Genomic DNA, 19,657 nt, shown 5'->3' with positions numbered 1-19,657 from the left:
TACTAATAAAAATGAAAAATTGACATGTAAAATTATTCCCAAATCATTACTGAATATAATGATTTTTAAAGTATTCGAATCCATTCATAAATAGCACAATTATAGGGATTTGAATGTACAAAACTTATGTTTTGAGAAAATCACAGAAACTTTGTCTTACTGTCACACAAAGGTGTGGCACCTGGTCCCCTCTCTTTTTTCAGAGATATTATCCACTCTAAAATAAAGACTAACTGGTCTGAACTTTAGTCAACAACTACAGACTTGAGTTAGTTACACTAGGTTTTTGCTGGGGGGGGTTTCATTATCGCATCTTTTTGTGTGTACAGTATCACCTTTACCAGTGATTTTTTGGGTCCTTTTTTTGGTTTTCATTATATCTGCTAATATTACAAAATACTGCTTCCCATTGACGACCAAACTCCCTACAAGGTATATTTATGATAAAATAACACTTGTAAACCAAGAAAATCACCGGTAAAGGTGATAAACACAAAAAGCTGTGTGTAACTAAGTCGCGTTTGTTGTTGCTGACAGAAGTTTAAAAGGGAAAACTATCGATATCAAAAAATCTGGATTTTTGGGAAATAAAGAGGAAAGCAGAGGCAAAGTTCTTGAGCCATTGAATTTTCAGTATCCACCTGCACTTGCAAAATGATATTGTCATGTTACAATAAAGTTTTATACATACTTACCTGACAGATATATACGATTAATGGCCCACCCAGCCTCCCCGCAGGAGACAGGTGGAAGAGAAGAATTCTGATTAGAAAACGGGAATGGTTCCTAGTCCTGCCACCCAGGGCAGGGCGGTAGATCACCTGACCTACCTGTAGCGTGTGCCGCGAAATTTGAAATTCTGTCGGAGACGACGGAGTCTATAGCTAAGTATATATCTGTCAGGTAAGTATGTATAAAACTTTATTGTAACATGACAATATCATTTTTATACATTCAACTTCCCTGCCAGATATATACTTAGCTGATTAGCACCCATTGGTGATGGGTAAGAGACAGCTAACTACTGAAATAGACAGGTAAACAACATATGTTGTAGGTATTAATAAACCTTGGTTCCTACCTTATTAGGCTGAAGACTTCGCGGCTACTGCCTTGGAGTCTGCTTAGCCTCAAGAGCCTCAGCGAGATATTGATCTATGGCTAAGAGTTCTTGTGGGTCTGCCAATGGGGTCTTATCCACTTACTCGGCAGAGCCTAAAGGCCTTTGTCATTGGGTGCTATTCCACTAACATGACAATACACCTTGTTCAAGGAGCACAACACCGATCCCGATCACCTGATCCTAACATCCATGTTAGTTCTAAGATTGCAAGGAGTTATCCCCGAACTCCTTACAAACAACCAAAAACTCGAAACATAATTACACTTTCATTTACAAAATATACAAAAAAAAAAAATTTTTGTACTCCCCTACTAGCCATACATACCCTTGATCCCCTACCAGCAATGACACTATGCTCCCGTGCGACATCAGTGAGCTTGCTAATAGAAAACCAAGCACATATCTGACAAGAGGGTTTATGTACGATAAAAACACAATATTTAAGGGGATCAGTCTTTGCTCCAAGACCCAGCACTGTATCTGCTGATACAAATGGACCTAGAGAGAAGCACTTCTCATAGGTCACTCTCACATCCTTCAGATAATGAGATGCAAACACTGAATTGCACCTCCAATATGTAGTCTCAATGATATTTTTTAGAGACATATTCTTTTGGAACGCCAAGGACGTTGCTACTGCTCTCACCTCATGGGTCTTGACCTTTAGAAGACCGAAGGATTCCTCCGAGCAGTTCTTGTGAGCGTCCGTAATTACGCTTCTCACAAAGAAAGCCAAGGCGTTCTTGGACATGAGTCTTTGGGGTTCTTCACCGCACACCAAAGACCTTGTTGACAAGCTCCCATCTGTCTCTTCCTCTCTAAATAATATTTAAGAGCTCTCACTGGACAGAGAGACCTCTCTATCTCTCTGCCTATGAGGTTAGATAGGCCTTTTACCTCAAAACTTCTGGGCCAAGGTTTTGACGGGTTTTCGTTCTTTGCCAGAAACATTGTCTGGAAAGAACAGATGGCAGCATCTCCTTTGAACCCCACTGTGGAATCTAGAGCGTGCAATTCGCTCGCCTCTTGGCTTGGTGTAGCGAGAGACACCAGGAATAAGCATTTCCTAGTGACGTCGCGGAAGGAAGCCAGATGTAAAGGCTCGAATTTATCCGATGAAAGGAATTTCAGGACCACGTCTAGATTCCAACTAGGTGTTCTAGGAGTAGCTGCCTTTGAAGTTTCAAAGGATCTAATTAGATCGTGTAGATCTTTGTTGCTTGCAATATCTAGCCCTCGATTCCTAAATACTGAAGACAGCATGCTTCTGTATCCCTTTATTGTTGAGACAGATAGGTGTGATTCCTCTCTCAGAAAGAGGAGGAAATCGGCAATATTCACTATAGAGGTACTGGAGGAGGACAGCTTCTGACTCTTACACCACCTCCTAAAGACTTCCCACTTTGATTGGTATACTCTTCTCGTCGAAGCTCTGCGGGCTCTAGCGATAGAGCCCGCAGCCTTGCGAGAAAAGCCCCTCGCTCTGACAAGTCTTTCGATAGTCGAAAGGCAGTCAGAGCGAGACCTGGGAGGTTGTGATGAAACCTCTCGAAGTGGGGTTGTCTGAGTAGATCTGGTCTGTTTGGAAGAGATATGACAATTTGTCGAAAATTGCATTTTTCATAACTATACAAACCTGAGGTCCTTTAACAATAGGAAGGTAACTAGCGGCAGCTGGGACGGTCGTAAGCTTCGAACAAGGGGAGAACGGTAGTTAACTGCTTGTCCGATCGTGTGCGCGCCCGAGAGGTGAAGAATCACTTTTGCTTTAGGCCCATGCAAAAAGTTGCAGAGTGAGGGGTGGCATGAGGTGGGACTATATGTAAAGGACCTCAGGTTTGTATAGTTAGGAAAAATGCAATTTTCGACAAATTGTCATTTGTTCCGATACGTAATACAAACCCTCGGTCCTTTAACAATAGGAAGACTCACTTCTTGGTGGGAGGAATCTGAGTCTTTTTGGTGAACAGACTGGTGTTCGTCCAACCCTGGAGTGCCTCCCTGGTCGTAAGAGCAAGGGAGGGATCCAAACCTCTGTCCGATTGATCGGGGTGTGCACCGCAGGATCAATGGTCAGACCTCTGGGCCAAGTACTAAGAGAGAGGCAAGCGTATCTCTTCGTACCAGCAAGCAAGAACTTGTTCCTGTTTGCAAGAAACAATCATAAAATGATGGGTTGTCTCAAATTGGCATCCACTTCCTCCCCCTTGTTGGAGGAAGTGGTGGATATTTACTCCTATCCCTACTGAAAGGGATAGGATGGTGCTCTATTGAGTAGCTCACCTGCATCTCGTCCTTACCCAGCAGGGTGACGACCGTGTCCCTCTACCCAGAGGTAGAGGAAAGAAAAAAGATGGGAAGAGGAGCCAGTCACACTCTCATTCCTCATCCATTCTTACGGTCACACCAGGACTCGATGCTGTTCAGCCTGCGAGGGTCTGGGTTAACTACACGTGTTGAGCAACCACCACGGTTCCCAAGGAAAAAGATCCAAGGAACTGTGGGCAATATCCTGAAGGTAGAAGGAGGTGCATGCGGTCCGGTTGGACCAGGCGCCTGCCTTCATTACCTGCGCCACGGAGAAGTTCTTGCGGAACGCGAGAGAATGATGAAGAGGCGTCCACACTCATCCTGGGTGTCGAGTTTCTTCAGACAGCTCCGTCGCGCCTTCACAGGACAAAGCAGCATAGCCTTCGTATCGGAGGCGGTGAAGTCCATTAGGGAGGGTATTGTGAAGGACTCGAACCAATCGTCAGTTACCGAAGGGTTCTGAGTCTTCGCTACGAAGATCGGTACGAAATCGAGCGTCACAAATCCCCATCCCTTTGTGCTTGACTTCTCAAGAGAAGTCATGCAGTTACCTAAGACGAAAAGAAGGGAATCGTCGTATGACCTATCCCTCTTCTCGACTTTGGTTATGTACAGTACTCATACTGACAAGCTATTAAGACGAAGTAATGATTGCTCTGGAACAACCGAACTAAGTCCACAGCATAGTTCGTAACTGACTCGGGCGCTCTGACAGCTGCCGACTGACTGGTTCGGAATCAGTAGAGGCAAGTTGTCCAAGCATCCGGGTAAGTCACGTGACCTTCGCCCTTTAAAGAGTTATGCTGAGAGACCAAACAAATAAAATATTTGTTAGTCACCGATGCCGGACGGCGCGGCGATGATTCTCTTAATGCATAAGCTCAAAAGGCGAAAGTCAATTGCCTTCAAAAGACCGAGGTCCCTGATGGCAAGAAAATCTCATAGACGTTGAATCTCAGCTTAAGGAGCAACAACACTATGTGACGTTGAAGACGAAGGTAGGCAATGAATGCAACCTACGTCTTCCAGCTGAATCGAGAGAAGGAATCTCAAGATTCTAAACCTGTGCTTACAAATGACTGAAAACGCTAACCGCCATTTCATTGCTGTCCGTTGTGCAATGAAAGCGGGGCGTTCTTCAGTAATGAAACACAGGGGAGAGCCGCCTGAAGAACTGCTTCTCATGGCTGAACGTTTGGAAGTAGAGCTGGCAGGTGTGGGAGTAGGCGATGTCTTTCAATACATCTGCTAATCCGGGGTGAACAATGAACAATTGCACACCTCCGAATACAAGATATTTTGAGGACAAACTCAGATTCCGCAAAAATCATTCGCATTATCGAGATACGATGCAGCAAGAGACTATTACAGAATTCTGTTACCGTGCGGTAAACAGAAAGATGAGAGTCGAATAGATATCTCTGTTTAAAATTCTCGCAATACCGAAGACGATGAATACTAGCGTCACAGCAGTAGATGGTCATTCATGTATGCGAGAATCCCCGTTAATCAGAGACTTAAGTCCGTGATTGTTGGGCAGAGATACGGTTGGTATTCAATCAAAGCAGGTGAGAAAGACATAACCAACCGTCAATCTCAAAGCGGCAGCTGGTACTGAAATGCCTCGGGCAATTCAATACGCAGTAGCTGTCGCTGACTCGTCATCCTGAGTTGCCAAGTAATCCTTTCCACGAAGGAATGCGTTCGGCTAGAACCACCGAGCATAAAAAGATATGCTCGAGCAATTATATTTATGCGAAACGAATTTCGGTAAATATAAAAGCTTAAATGGTGTTGTTGTGACAACACCATAAGTATATAAAATTGAAACTGGAAACTCCTGGGAGGTTGCAGGCAACCCGAGTTGCAGTTCAATTAGAATACTTTTCGTCTAAGTCGCAATCCGTAGAATAACCAGGATATGCGCCTACCCCTCGGACCATTCAACTGCTTAGCAGAATCATGTCGCGAGGTTAATATACGTAGTATATTTGTAGGATTCTGAACAACGATCTCCATCCTAAATTCTTTCCTTCAAGAAAACAAAATAAGGATTGGAGATCGACCACCTTCGGTCTCTATCAAAGAGAGTGAAGAAGTCTTCCTCGAAGGAAAGCTTCAATGGTGAACAGAATACTAAGACGATAGTTCAAGCCAAACTGGATATTCCCGTCCGTTCTTCTCTATTCCAGGTTGGTCGCCTACTGTGAGATAGTCCTTTCAGCAGCAGTCTTCTTCCTAATGCTAGAAATTCCAGGAATTCGAGCATAGGCGAGGTTCCCGATTATCGTGTAACATATCGGGGATTCTTGTCTCGCTCACTTTGGACCGTGGTCTCGCCTAAGTGTTTGGAGATCGTAAGAAACTCTAACACACTGAATGCGCTAGAAATTCCGTAGAATTCTAAGCAGTCTGCGAAACCCCCACCAGAATTCGTCAAACGATATCGGCTGGTGGTCCTCTCGATTCCCGTAGAAAACGAGAATGGGCAGGATCCCTCCTCAACGACCGTGGGCTTACGTCAGGTAGGACCCGAAGGTCCCCCCTGGTAGCGCAGTCCCCAACGTGGGATCCTACAGAGAAATCTCTGTAGGATCCTTCCCCTTTCCCTAGTAGCCGTAAGGAGAGAGGAATGGGGGAGGAATTGGATACTCGCTCGCCTTCCCAGTGGAACTAGCAGTTGGAGAAGAGTAGGAGCAGCCATCGCCTTGCGGCGATGGTCTCTCAGAGTCTGGGAAAACGTATCGTCAGGAGAAAAAACGTTTTCCCGAGGAGGGTTACGAACTCTCACTGTAGGTAAGGGTCTGCCGCCACTGTGAACGTCGTCTTGGGTGGGTGGGGCTGATCGACACCTGACAGGAGAGAGCCGATACCGTCCTCCGACTCATTCCAGTCCTCGTCGAGGTCGAAACCTCTCAGGAGGACCGAAGGAGTATTTAAATACGGTGTCCGAAGACACGTAGAAACGCCGCTGTCGCAGTAGAGGAGGTGGAAGTAGCTTGATCGACCGGCCAGTAACTGAGAGAGCCTTCTTGTCCAGAGACGAGAGACTCTGGTTCAAGACAGAATCGGCAAGCTCCGAGTCGCGGCAAACCCACCGTCGGTTTGGGTGGGTTCCCTCTCGGGCCCCAAAACGACTCGAGCAGAGACATGGGCTCTGCTGGTGGAGCGGCGATCCTTCCCCCAGGTCGTTGTGCTGACGAATCAGTGCAATAACCTGGGTAAAGTTACTCTGAATCTCGGAAGTTACAGCGTCTTGAGGAGTAGGACCGTCCAGTCCCTCCAACAAGAGCAGCTCCCAGGACCCTCCTCCTTCAGAAGAAGGACCAGCAACAGATCCCTGACGGTTGCCTCCAATCACTTGCGCGTACATCCTGGTTGGTCCTAAGACCAACCTGGCACGTGCGGCGTCGTGACGGGATCGTGAGCGGCGCATCTCTCACGATCACTCCTCCTATACCTCGCTCTTCCTGGCGTATGCCGAGGAAGTTTGAAGGTAATCGGTAGAGAACAGAACTGGACGCTAATACCCCAAACCCCTCCCCCCCCTGACGGTCCGCCTCCAAATCACTTGGCGCGTTACGTCCTGGTTGGTCCTCCTAAGATCCATACGTGGCACGTGCGGCGTCGTGACGGATCGTGAGCGGCGCACCTCTCACGATCACTCCTAGCTACCTCGCTCTTCCCGGTGTAGCCCGAGGAAGTTGAAGGTAGTGGAGAGACAGACCTGACGCTCCCCCCCCGCCCGCTGGCAGGACCAGCGTACGTGGGGGGCTGCAGCCGATCACCAACCCGCGGTGGGGATCGATCTGCAGGCCTGGCCGTGCCGCTCACCTGTGGCGAGCGGCTCGACTGAGCACGTCGACCCCGGTCCCGTGCGTCAGACGAGCTGCTGCTGGTCACCGTATCCGCCCGGTCCCTGTGGGAGCGGCGGTCAGGTGACCTGCAGAGCTCGCTTTCGCCGTGAGCCCGGTGAGCGTCCTCGCGGCACGTCAAACCGCTGGTACCAGCCGAGGCTGGTACCGTCGGTCGAGGGGACCTGGGGGGACCTCTTCCCAGCCTCAACCCGTGGCCGGTCAGAGACCGTCACGTCCACCCGAGGTACCGGCTGGTCGCTGCGAGAGCGGCCGCTGGCCTGGCGAGAGTCACCTGAGCGGCTCTCGACAGTCTTCTGCTCCGTGCCTCGGTCATGACGCTGAGCGAACTCAGGCGTCTTAACTTTGGCTGCACGGTCACCCGACGGAGATCGTACACTCGGAACTTCTCGCGGACGAGAAACCGAGCCGGTACCTGGCTTAGCAGCAGAGCTGCCAAGACCAGGCGAGGGTGTACCAGCGGTAGCCAGCACACCCTTGGTCCCCGTCTTCTTCTTCTTCTCAGAAGGGGAGACGGGCCCCGTTCCCGAAGGAACAGGAGGACCAGCAGAAGAACCCCCCCGTCACACCGGAGTGTGACGAGCCCTTCGAAGTTCCCAAAGGAGTCTTCTTAGGAGGAATAACAAAACCCGGTTACAGCTGGTCGCTGCGAGAGCGGCCGCTGGCCTGGCGAGAGTCACCTGAGGCGGTTCTCGCCAGCCCTTCTGCTCCGTGCCGTGGTCTTGGCGCCGAGCGAACTCTGGCGCCGAAACTTTGGCTGCACGGTCTCCCGAGGGTAGAGAGTACACTCGGGATCTCCCGCGAACGAGACCGAGCCGGAACCTGGCGTAGCGGCATCGCCGCTAGCACCAGGCGGAGGAAGTACCAGAGCTAACCGATACTCTCTGGTCCCGTCTATCTTCTTCCTTACGGAAGGGGAGACGGGCACTCTCCCGAAGGAGCAGGAGGACCAGCAGAAGGACCCCCCGTCCCACCGAGGTGGGACGGGCCCTTAGAAGTTCCCGAAGGAGACTTCTTAGGGGGGGGAGGCAGCCTTCTTCTTCTTCGGCTTATGGGCCTTAGAAGTCGAAGGGGAAGAGGCAGCAACAGACGAAGACGAAGATGACACCTTCCTCTTCTTCGTCAGCTCACGCAGGACAGTCGTCAGGTCCTCCATCCAGGCCGGAGTCGGGCCTATTGCCGAAGCAACACGGCCCGACTGCACCTGTCCGGAAGGACCTGGGACTGGGGAAGACACACCATGGGCAGGACCAGCATGGACAGGCGCAGGAACCAGGAGCGACAGGAACAGCAACCAGCTCAGGAGCGGCAGGAACAGCGGCAGCGGTAAACACAGAAGGGACAGCCAAGCCAGTAGCGGGAACCACATCAGCGACAGGTACGGCAGGCCCAGCCATCGCCTCGTAGAATCATCGGCAGCCAGCGTGGTACTGGCGGCCGGTTCCAGGGGCGAGCTGCTGGAAAAGCGGAGAAGTCTGGGGCAGGCAACACGAAGAAAACACAGGCGGCGGCGGCATACCCCTCCTCGGTACGGCGGCGACCGGCCCTAGAAGCGGCAGACAGCGTCACCGACACAGCATGGGGAGTGTAGACCAGCGGGGGGAAGCAGCATAAGCGGCCGTGAAGGTTGTAGTGGAGACCACTCCAAGGTCACCGCCCCAGACCTCGCTAGACGCTGCAGCAGATCGTGGATGCTAGGCACGCCCTGCAGCCGCAGTGGCCCATACCTGTCCAAGGTCGTCTCCCACGGATGTAGCACCTGCGGTAGCACAGACAGATTAGTAAGAGGGGTTCCCTCACGCACGGGGGGGGAGACATGCCCCACCCCGAACGGAAGGAAGACCCCAAAAACAAAATACGAGGAAGCTGAGCGGGGGGGGGCAGGAAAGAAGACGAAGAATCGGATACCAAGGGAGTCGCGGGAGAGCTTTCCGACGACTTCCTGGCAGACCTTCGCTTCCCCTACCCCCGCACAGCAGTGAAAAAGTAATATGAAAATGAAACAGAATACTGCACTTGCGATCACTTCATAGAACTTAAAGGGGGAAAAATCAATTCACCGGTAAGATGCGGAAACTTGATCCATAATAATATGATGCTAACATAAGTTATATGAAAATGAACAATACTGCACTTGCTATTTTCACTTTCACAGCAATAAATCGTAAGGATTAATTCCCGGGTAAGAGCGGAAATTGATCCAAAATTAAATTTGATGCAATTAATAAATGAAAATGAAAAGAAAACTGCATTGCGAATCCACTTTCATCATTGCATTCTATTCATACAAAATAAGAGGCTCTTGCCGAGCGCAATCAAGCTCTCGGCAACGAACGCACAGGGCAAAAATATAATGTGTAAAAAAGAGAGTACTTACATCTTTCAATTACACACTTTCGCCCAAAATACATGACTCGGCGCGAGTGCGCCCGCCCTCGGCACCGAGACACAATTCAAGGGTAATTCATGAAAAGAGCGGAAATCGCCGTCTCTACGGCGATAGCTCCATGTTGATTCATAATTAAGTAATGAAAATGAAAACAGTGTACTTACAGTTTCATTTTCAAGTCAAACAAACCATTAGTAGAAAACCCAATATAAACAAAGCATACGACGATGAAGCGGGCAGAGAGCGATGACGAACACGTCCTTCACACCCGCGGCCGAAAGCAAAAGTGATTCTTCACCTCTCGGGCTATTAGTGTTAACTTCGTGTTCTTCGAAGCTACGAACTTCCTGAGCACTTCCCCCAGGATCTTGAACGGGGGAAAGGCGTATGCGTCCACACCCGACCAATCCAGGAGAAACGCGTCTATTGCGAAGGCTCTCAGATCTTCCACTAGAGAGCAAAAGATCTCTATTCTTTTGGAGAGGAACGTCGCAAACAGGTCTATGTGAGGTCTCCCCACAGGGACCAAAGACTTCGACACACTTTCCTCGTGTAGAGTCCATTCTGTGGGAAGGACCTGATTCCTCCTGCTCAGTCTGTCCGCTCTCACATTCTTGATCCCTTGAACAAATCTTGTGAGGAGAGTTATGCCTCTTTCTTCTGTCCAGGTTAACAGGTGTCTTGTTAACTGAAAGAGGGAGAAAGAGTGCGTGCCTCCTTGCTTGCGTATGTAAGCCAGAGCCGTGGTGTTGTCCGAGTTTATCTGTATCACCCCGCCTCTGACTATCTCTTCGAAGAACTTTAAGGCTAGGTGTATGGCCACTAGTTCCTTGCAATTGATGTGCCAGGACACCTGTTCCTTTGTCCAGGTGCCTGACACCTCCCTTGCTCCTAGCGTCGCTCCCCATCCCGACTCCGAAGCGTCGGCATATAACACTTGGTCTGGGTTCTGCAGGGCAAGCGATACGCCTTTGTTCTTTTGAAGAGGAAGGATCCACCACCTCAAATGATCTTTTACCTCTTGTGGAAGCGGGAAGATGTCCGAGAGTTGTCCCGTCTTCCAACTCCACACCCCTTTCAGGAAAAACTGAAGAGGGCGAAGGTGAAGCCTCCCCAGAGAGAAGAACTTTTCTAGTGAGGACAGGGTCCCTAAAAGGCTCAGATAATCCCTCGCTGAACTGTTCTTTCTCTCTAAGAAGCTCAAGATTTTCGACAAACCTCGAGTGATTCTTTCTCGCGAAGGAAATACTCAAAAACCCCGAGAATCCATCTGAATCCCCAGATAGACCAAGCTCTGGCTGGGGATCAGCTGTGACTTCTCGAGGTTGACGAGTAATCCCAGCGATTCTATCATGTTCCTTGTTACTGATAAGTCCTCCAAGCACTGAATCTCCGACTTGGCCCTGATCAGCCAGTCGTCCAAGTAGAGGGAGATGTTTTCATTCCCTCTATGGTGAAGCCATCTTGCCACATTCGCCATCAGGTTGGTGAATACTTGCGGAGCTGTAGACAGACCGAAGCACAGAGCCCCGAATTGAAAAATCTTGTCTCCTATTACAAAACGAAGATATTTCTTTGACAAATGGTGAATGGGAATGTGGAAATATGCATCTTGCAAGTCCAGAGAGACCAACCAATCTCCTGGACAAAGAGCCGACATTACTGAAGCGGACGTTTCCATGCGAAACTTCTTTTTCTGAACAAAGCGATTCAGAGCGCTTACGTCCAGAACTGGTCTCCACCCCCCCAATGCCTTTGGTACTAGAAAAAGGCGATTGTAAAAATCCCGGGGAGTGTGGATCCTGCATCAAGTTCGATGGCCTCCTTTTCCCACATTTGTTCCACCATTTGAAGGAGAGTCTTTCTCATAACAGGGTCTCTGTACCTCGCTGACAGTTCCTGAGGCGTAGATGTTAGGGGAGGGCTGTTCTCGAAGGGGATTACATATCCCTTCTTTAGGACCGACACTGACCAAGGGTCGGCTCCCCTTTTTGCCCATACTCCTGCAAAGTTCAGGAGTCTGGCGCCAACTGGTGCTTGAAGGAGCAACAAGTCATTTGGTTTTCTTGAAAGGCCTAAAGGAAGACCTTCCTCTCTTGTCAGAGCTCTTCTTTCTGGCAGGGGGACGAGCCGCTGTACCTCCACGAAAGGGCTGCTGTGGAGGACGAGAGTCCTTCTTAATCGCCGACACTACAGGGCGTCCTTTCTTGGACGTTTGTGTTAGTAGGTCTTGTGTCGCCTTCTCAGTTAGCGAGCGAGATATATCCTTCTTTAACTGAGAAGGAAACAGATGATCCGATAGAGGGGCGAACAATAAAGCAGTCCTCTGGCTCGGAAGAAACCCCACCCTTCTGATAATAGGGATCCATATACTGATCTCTTTTTTCAGGAGACCGAGCACCAAAAAGGGAATGCCACTTTATCTGAAAACGTCCCAACGTTTCCATGCAAGACAGGACGCTATGGAGAATCTCTGGGTTTTTTAAGAAACTCCGGATCTTTAGATTTGTTGGCCAGAACTCCGAGTGACCAATCCAGAAAGTTGAACACCTCTAAAGTGACAAAAAGTCCCTTTAGAAAGTGGTTCAACTCCGAAGTGCTCCACGTCGCTCTGACCGATCCTAAGGAGTGACGTCTAGATGCCTCCACTAAATTGGAAAAGTCCGCATCTGCAGAGGCAGGCAGAGAAAGACCCATAGTCTCTCCTGTCCCATACCAAATACCTCTCTTTCCATGTAGTTTGGAAGGAGGCATGCAGAATACCGTCTTTCCTAACTCTTTCTTCTTGTCCATCCAAGAATCTAAAGAATGGAGTGCCTTCTTCATCGATATTGCAGGCTTCATTTTCAGAAAGGCCGAAGATTTTGCCGTAGCCGAGCTCGAAAAGAGAGAACGAGGAGGAGGAGGAGCCGCCGGACTAAGAGAATCTCCAAACTCTTGAAGCAATAATGAGGCTAAGACCTTATAACTCGAGAGTCCCTCATTAGCAGGAGGTTCGTCATCAGACAACTCGTCTAAACCTCGATCAGACGAAGGAGAAAGCTCACGTTTGGAGGGAGAGTCCTTCCAAGACCTCCTACGATCTGAAGGAGAGGAGCTCCTATTTGGAGAAGAGTCATAAATTCCAGGAACGAGTCTCCGACTCCTGGCTCTTGACTCTTGCCTCCTGGCTCCGGACTCCTGACTCCTGCCTCCTGCCTCCTGACTCCTGACTCCTGACTCCTGCCTCCTGACTCCTGACTCCTGACTCCTGACTCCTGACTCCTGACTCCTGCCTCTTGCTCCGGCTCCTGCCTCTTGACTCCTGACTCCTGACTCCTGACTCCTGACTCCTGCCTCTTGCCTCCTGGCTCTTGCCTCCTGGCTCCTGCCTCCTGCCTGGATGATGCCGGTGAAAAAAGAAAAACCAATCGAGAGGAACCAACAACAATGTTGATGGCCCGGGCGACAGAAGAATTCTGATTAGAAAACGGGAATGGTTCCTAGTCCTGCCACCCAGGGCAGGGCGGTAGATCACTTGACCTACCGGTAGCGTGTGCCGCGAAATTTGAAATTCTGTCGGAGACGACAGAGTCTATAGCTAAGTATATATCTGGCAGGGAAGTTGAATGTATAAAAATTGCATTTTTTAACGAGTGGAATGCTTCAAACTGGTGTTGTCTTCCATCTGGTAGTGCAGTACACCATCAACTTTAAGATAATGTGAAAAATGACAAATTTTTAACCAATTTGTATTTTTCATAACTTACAAACTTGAGGTCTTAACATTAGGATAAATACTCAGTGCCAGCTGGAAACCGGTCAAGTTTAAAATAATTGTGTACGCAAGGGACTACTGGCCCCTGTGCTTGGTCACAAGACATGTGGAGCCACCCACATACCCCTCATTAACTCGTGACCCCATCAGTTATTCTTCCAACCCTAGTTAGTTGATAGAGGGGTGGTTAGAGGTGGGCCTTTGTATCTTAAGACCTCAGGTTTGTAAGTTATGAAAAATACAAATTGGTTAAAAATTTGTCATTTGTTCATATACGAAACAAACCTTCGGTCTCAACATTAGGATAGACTTACTCTTCGTGGGAGGTAAGTACTATTAACCAACTGGGAGTTTGCCACCTTTGGTCAGTTTTCTGAATACCAGAATTCTACGAAATAACTGACCAGTATTTCCGAATCTAAGACATATATGAATATCATAGAGTCAGACTTCTGGGTTCTACACAATGTAATAGTTCATTGTGTCCCAGGAAGATAAGAAGGTCTGTTCTCCTAACAAACCAATTCATCCACTTATGTAGGTTTGTTATCATTCCTCTCCCCCTTGCTAAAGAGAGGAATGTCCTGCTACTGATAGGTATCTTACTGATACTAACCCTAACAGTATAGCCACTTCGCTCACTTGTACCTTGTCCGTTCCGTTCCAGCTTATGATGGTACTCTCTTCTTACTGCCCTAAGTAAAGGAGAGAGAAATTTGAAAAGGAAAGAGGCCAGTTAACTCCTCCATTTCACATTCATACCATCATCTTAGACAAGATACCAACTGACCCACCAGGGGTACTGGATGAGTTACACCATTTGTTGAGCAGCCACCAAAGGACCCAAGGAAATTGTGTCCAAGGACCTCTGGGCAACCATATATTTATACAGGAAATTGAAAGTGGTTTTTCATAACAAAGAACCCACTCTCAAATTTCAATGAACAGACAGACACCTCCTTAACCCTCTTACGCCTAAGGGGTACAATAAAAATGGTCTCCCGTATGCCGAGGCGGCCTCGGAGTGAGCACCGAAGCAGAAAAAATATTTTTTTCAAAAAATCACAGCGCGCTTAGTTTTCTCCTTTTTTTGTCATTGCCTGAAGTTTAGTATGCAACCATCAGAAATGAAAAATATATCATTATCATATATAAATAATGCGATATATGATAGCGCGAAAACAAAATTTCAAATATAATTGCATTCAAATCGCGCTTTGAGGAAAACGGTTAAAGCTACCAAGTTCATTTTTTTTTTCGTTGTATTGTACACTAAATTGCGATCATTTTGGTATATAACACATTGTAAAACAATCAAAGCAACACAGAGAAAATATTATCACAAAATGATGCATGAATTCGTAACGCACGGACGTAAAAGAATGTTTTTTTTCAAAAATTCACCATAAATCTAAATATTGTTCTAGAGACTTCCAATTTGTTTCAAAATGAAGATAAAAGATTGAATATAACTATACTGTAAGAGTTTTAGCTTACAATTGCAGTTTTTGACCATTTGGGACGAGTTAAAGTTGACAGAGTCGCATTTTTTTAATATTTTTTTTTTTTATGCAAATATTTGGAAAATGAGGAAAGCTACAACCTTCAATTATTTTTTGTTGTGTTCTACATGAAATTGCGCACATTTTCATATACAAAACTCTATGAAACGCCTAATATGAAATGGAGCAAATATAACGATAATGCGACGTACGCATTTCGGAGATTTGCGGCGGAGAATCCGCGCGCGGAAGGAAGGAAAGTTTTTTTTTTTTTTTAAATTCACCATAAATCTAAATATTGTGCTAGGGACTTCGAATTTGTTGAAACATGAAGATAAATGACTGAATATTACTAGACTGTAAGAGTTTTAGCTTACAATTGCATTTTTCGACTATTTCGGTAGAGTCAAAGTTGACCGAGCGGGGTTTTTTTTCTATTTATCATGATTTATATGCAAATATTTCGAAAATTAGAAAAGCTACAACCTTCAATTATTTTTAGTTGTATTCTACATGAAATTGCGCACATTTTCATATATAAAACTTTATGTAACGGCTAATTTAAAATGGTGTAAACATTACGACAATCGCACAAAAAAAATTCTGATTTTTTTTGGAAGAGTTACCGCGCGGACGTTTTTTTTTTTTTTTTCCCCCATAAATTCACCATAAATTGAAATATTGTGCTGGAGTCTTCCAATTTGTTGCCAAATGAAGGTAAATGATTGAATATTACTAGAATATAAGAGTTTTAGCTTACAATTGTGTTTTTTGACCATTTCGGTAGTCAAAGTTGACCGAAGGTTGAAATTTTGGCACTTATCGTTATTTATATGAAAATATTTCAAAACTGATAAAAGCTACAATCATGAGTATTTATTTGTTGTATTCTACATGAAATTGCGCACATTTTCATGTATAATACTCCATGTAACGGCTAATTTAAAATGGTGCAAAACTTATGTCAAAGTGACGAAATAATTTCCGAGATGTGTCACTGATACTTTTTAGTGCGATAAGAAAGAAATTCGCGCTTGCGTGCCTGCGTAACGATTGTAAACAAAACAACGCCTTGATCCGTGAGCTCCCAGCATCCCCCAAGGTGTGTGATTCAAAAGTTTTCGGCTGGTAGCCCTATAAGTATTTTTCCGCGAATTTTTTTACAAAACTTTTTTTATGTTGACGTTTAATACGTCCAATCGGCACCCGGGAGACAATTTATGTCGACGTTTAATATGTCCAATCGGCGTAAGAGGGTTAACATTGCTCAATTTTGAGCTTCGATACAGTCACAGACCAACCGTCATGATCATTTTAACAGATATGTTCTTAAATGCCAGAAAGCCCATATTCCTCTGATGACCTTCTCTTCTGTATAACCTCATTGGTACACCTTGACAAACAAGGAGTAGGCTTGACCGATCGCCTCTGTTTGGCCTGTTCCTTTACGTCTACCACCTTTGTGTTCTTGGTGACGTAGCTCTTTCTATAAACACAGAGTACTTTGACAAGTCAAAGCCTGCCCTCCTGAAGGTCTCTCACACATACTCACACCATACTGAGCATGACTAAGAAATGTATCTGTCATCATGACCTGTGCTGCATTGACTCAGTATCCCGGATTCTGGGGCAAATTGGAACTGATGTTCCTAACTGCTTTTGAGTCTATGTCAAAAACCTGGTTATAGAGTACTCCCACTCTACCAAGGTCAGAGGAAGACCCCCATCCACGGTCAGTTTCCTGTAACGTGACTGATGTACGTATGTGCCTGGTGGTAATCCATCAAGTCTACTCTGATACAGAGTATGTTTTCACTTATCAGATCGGAGTTCTTATGTGCCCCAGCCAGTTCACTGCTCCTGATTCATCTGAAGATTACTCAGTGTGAAGTGATATTCACATGCCCAATCACGAGTCCAATGTATATCACCATACATGTAATTAGACTTCCCTCTGTTCTGACAGCCTCTCCACCAGATCATTGTCTACTGATCGAATGCCTTTAACAGACAGATACCTCCTCTATACAGGCAGTCACGGCCAAAGAGTCATTCTGTATATGTGAGCTAATGACCTTTGGAGTCATGTTACGTCTAAGGTGACACTACACCCAAAATCTTAAAACTATTGGTTCGAAAAGGGATACTGGGCAACCTCCAGACCTTGAGATATTAATTCTACCTATCGGTGGTGCCTCTTCCCCACACGAACCAGGTAACGATGATTGTGCTACGATAAACTTTATCAGTCACTCATCCTGGGTCCTCCTCAATTACTGGAACCCATCTTTCCGTTCGGGACATGGAGGAACAGGTAGAACCTAGTTTTTGCGTAACCTCCAGGTTGTTCCCAGTATCGCAAATGGAATCCTTAGGCTCCTCGAAGGGAGAAACCCGAGACAGCACTTACATGGTTTTTCCATTATATGAGTTCCTCCCTGGATGAGTGGTTTGTGCACTCATCTGCCTAGTAATGTTACTTCCCAACCACGAAACACCTTATGCGGTGACCTGTTACAATATACGGGCATATGTTCAATATGCTACCTTCCAAAGGGAAAATGATATTGTTAGAATACAATAAAGTTTTGTACATACTTACCCGGCAGATATATACTTAGCTGACGTCAGAGACATAAGCTAAGTATATATCTGCCGGGGAAGTTGCATGTACAAAATTCTATATTGCCAGAAACCTAGCCCAGAATTGTACCTAATGTCACTTCACCCCACCTCACTCTTGAAGAATGGGAAACACCCCACCTTCCCCTTCCAGATATGATGAGGTTCTAATACCTTGCTCTAGCCTACTGAAGCTCGAACCCTCTATGTTAGGTTCATGACTTCAATATATAAACTAGACCAGTATGGAAGAGACCCATTTTCAGATTCTAGGTTAATCTAGCCAACAACCACTTGGACTAGTGTAAGTAGGTATAGTCAATTAAGAATTGACTAACTTATTTTAAGTTGGCAAGACCAAGTTGACCCTGGCTTGGTTAGGTTAGGCTATGTTAACCCTTCCAATTAGGCCAGGACCCTGGTTTGGTTAGTCCTGGCTCGAAGATGAAGAAGAAATTATTCTTCTCCTCTTGGCACGAGGCACACTAGACTAAACTTCCACCATTCACTTGTTCGACAATTACAACTACTTCTTGTGCTTTCATATAATACGGATGTAACAATCCTGGCTCGAAGATGGAGAAGAAACTTTTCCTCTTGGCTCGAGAATCAGCTACGAAGCCCGTATTCTTCCAGGATTGGCAGGAGAACGCACTGGCGTCAAAGCCAGTCACCTAAGCTTGTTCACACCTAAGCGGAAGGATACAGAGGAAAGACTTTTCCATTATGTGACTTATATCTCCTAACGCTTGTAATTTCTCTCAAAAACAATGTGCATTAAAATCTCCAAATCCGAAAGCATATATGTAAAGTACTCTAGTACATCGTAATGAAAATGGAAGCATGTCTTCGTGTAGGCCGCAGCTGTGAGGTGACGTCATGGCGGTTGCCATGTTTACGACGTCACTGAGCATCTCGAATGCGAAGCCAGCACCTTACCAGAAGTGCAAGCCTGTTGATGTTATTCTCGTAGGCACAGCAACCTGACATTATAGTCTGCCGTGTTGCACTATCTTCTTCTTTACAGATGGTGACGCATCCGACCGCCATTCAGTGCATATCAGGAAAAAAGGGACATCCATCACGTGGGACCTTGGATGGCAGCACGACGTTATGCATCAAACCAACTGCCCTTGGGTTGGTTCTCCTGATAAGCCCAATGCTGACCGCACACCTGCATCATCTCTACCCACGTATTTGGAACGAAAACAAGATGGCGATGCACACCTCTCCCCGCAGGAAAAGGAGCACAATGAGTCATAATTACTTCCCCAAGCACATCCAGATACATCAAAGCTTTGGAATTACAACCAATCCATATGTATATGCGATATTCCAAAGCACAGGTAACGAATTAACTGTACCTTAAGAGTTTCTGCACCTACAACTTACTACCCGATGAGTACCTCGACGTCGAAATCGTTGAAGAAAATATCAGAGCGTTAACTTACTACCCGATGAGTACCTCGACGTCGAAATCGTTGAAGAAAATATCAGAGCGTTTATCTGCTTCTTGTGACATCCAGGAAGACTCGCAGCATGAGAAGGCTACATGTTCACATACCCAGGAATTCCAAACAACAAATTGAAAACAACAGGGGGCAAACTAAACCAGCTTTAAAATGACAGAGCAAAGCACGTCCTCTCTTAAGGGGGCCGGCCGGAACCCCTATATATGGGGGTACAGGGTGAAAAATGCAGTCATAAACAAATTCACGGAGCTTCATATGGCAATTGAGAATACGTATACGAAATATTTCGTCAAAATTCCTCTTACTTTCGTAGTTACAGGGTAATTAGTAAACATAACTCAATAAGCCTAAAATATTCATCCGTACAAGAAAATGCAATATTTCTTCTGTTATCGTAAATTTTGATAATTATTGTCAAAGAAATTGTGAGAAATGGCATCTGTAGAGATTCCGTGGGTCGCAGAGGGGAGTATCAAGTTCAACCATGATATGTGCGAGCACAGACTTCAAGTAGTCTGCACGTTCGAGTTTTACCTCGGACATTCGCTTGCTTTTACATATGTTTATCTATGTTTCGGCAGGAATTTCATCATGACAATGAGGAAAA

The 19,657-nt window shown here is 46.4% G+C and overlaps 1 protein-coding gene across 3 annotated transcripts in view; it reads right to left on the bottom strand.

The window, feature by feature from the left end:
- The window catches only part of LOC135216159 (uncharacterized), a 109,919-nt gene that overhangs the window by 5,007 nt on the left and 85,255 nt on the right, over positions 1–19,657 (bottom strand). The gene's annotated exons all lie outside the window — the stretch shown is intronic.

This window comes from Macrobrachium nipponense, chromosome 6 (assembly GCF_015104395.2).
Source record: "Macrobrachium nipponense isolate FS-2020 chromosome 6, ASM1510439v2, whole genome shotgun sequence".
Lineage (NCBI taxonomy): Eukaryota > Metazoa > Arthropoda > Malacostraca > Decapoda > Palaemonidae > Macrobrachium > Macrobrachium nipponense.
Note: the sequence above shows the minus strand (reverse complement) of the source record. Positions and strands in the feature narration are given on the sequence as shown.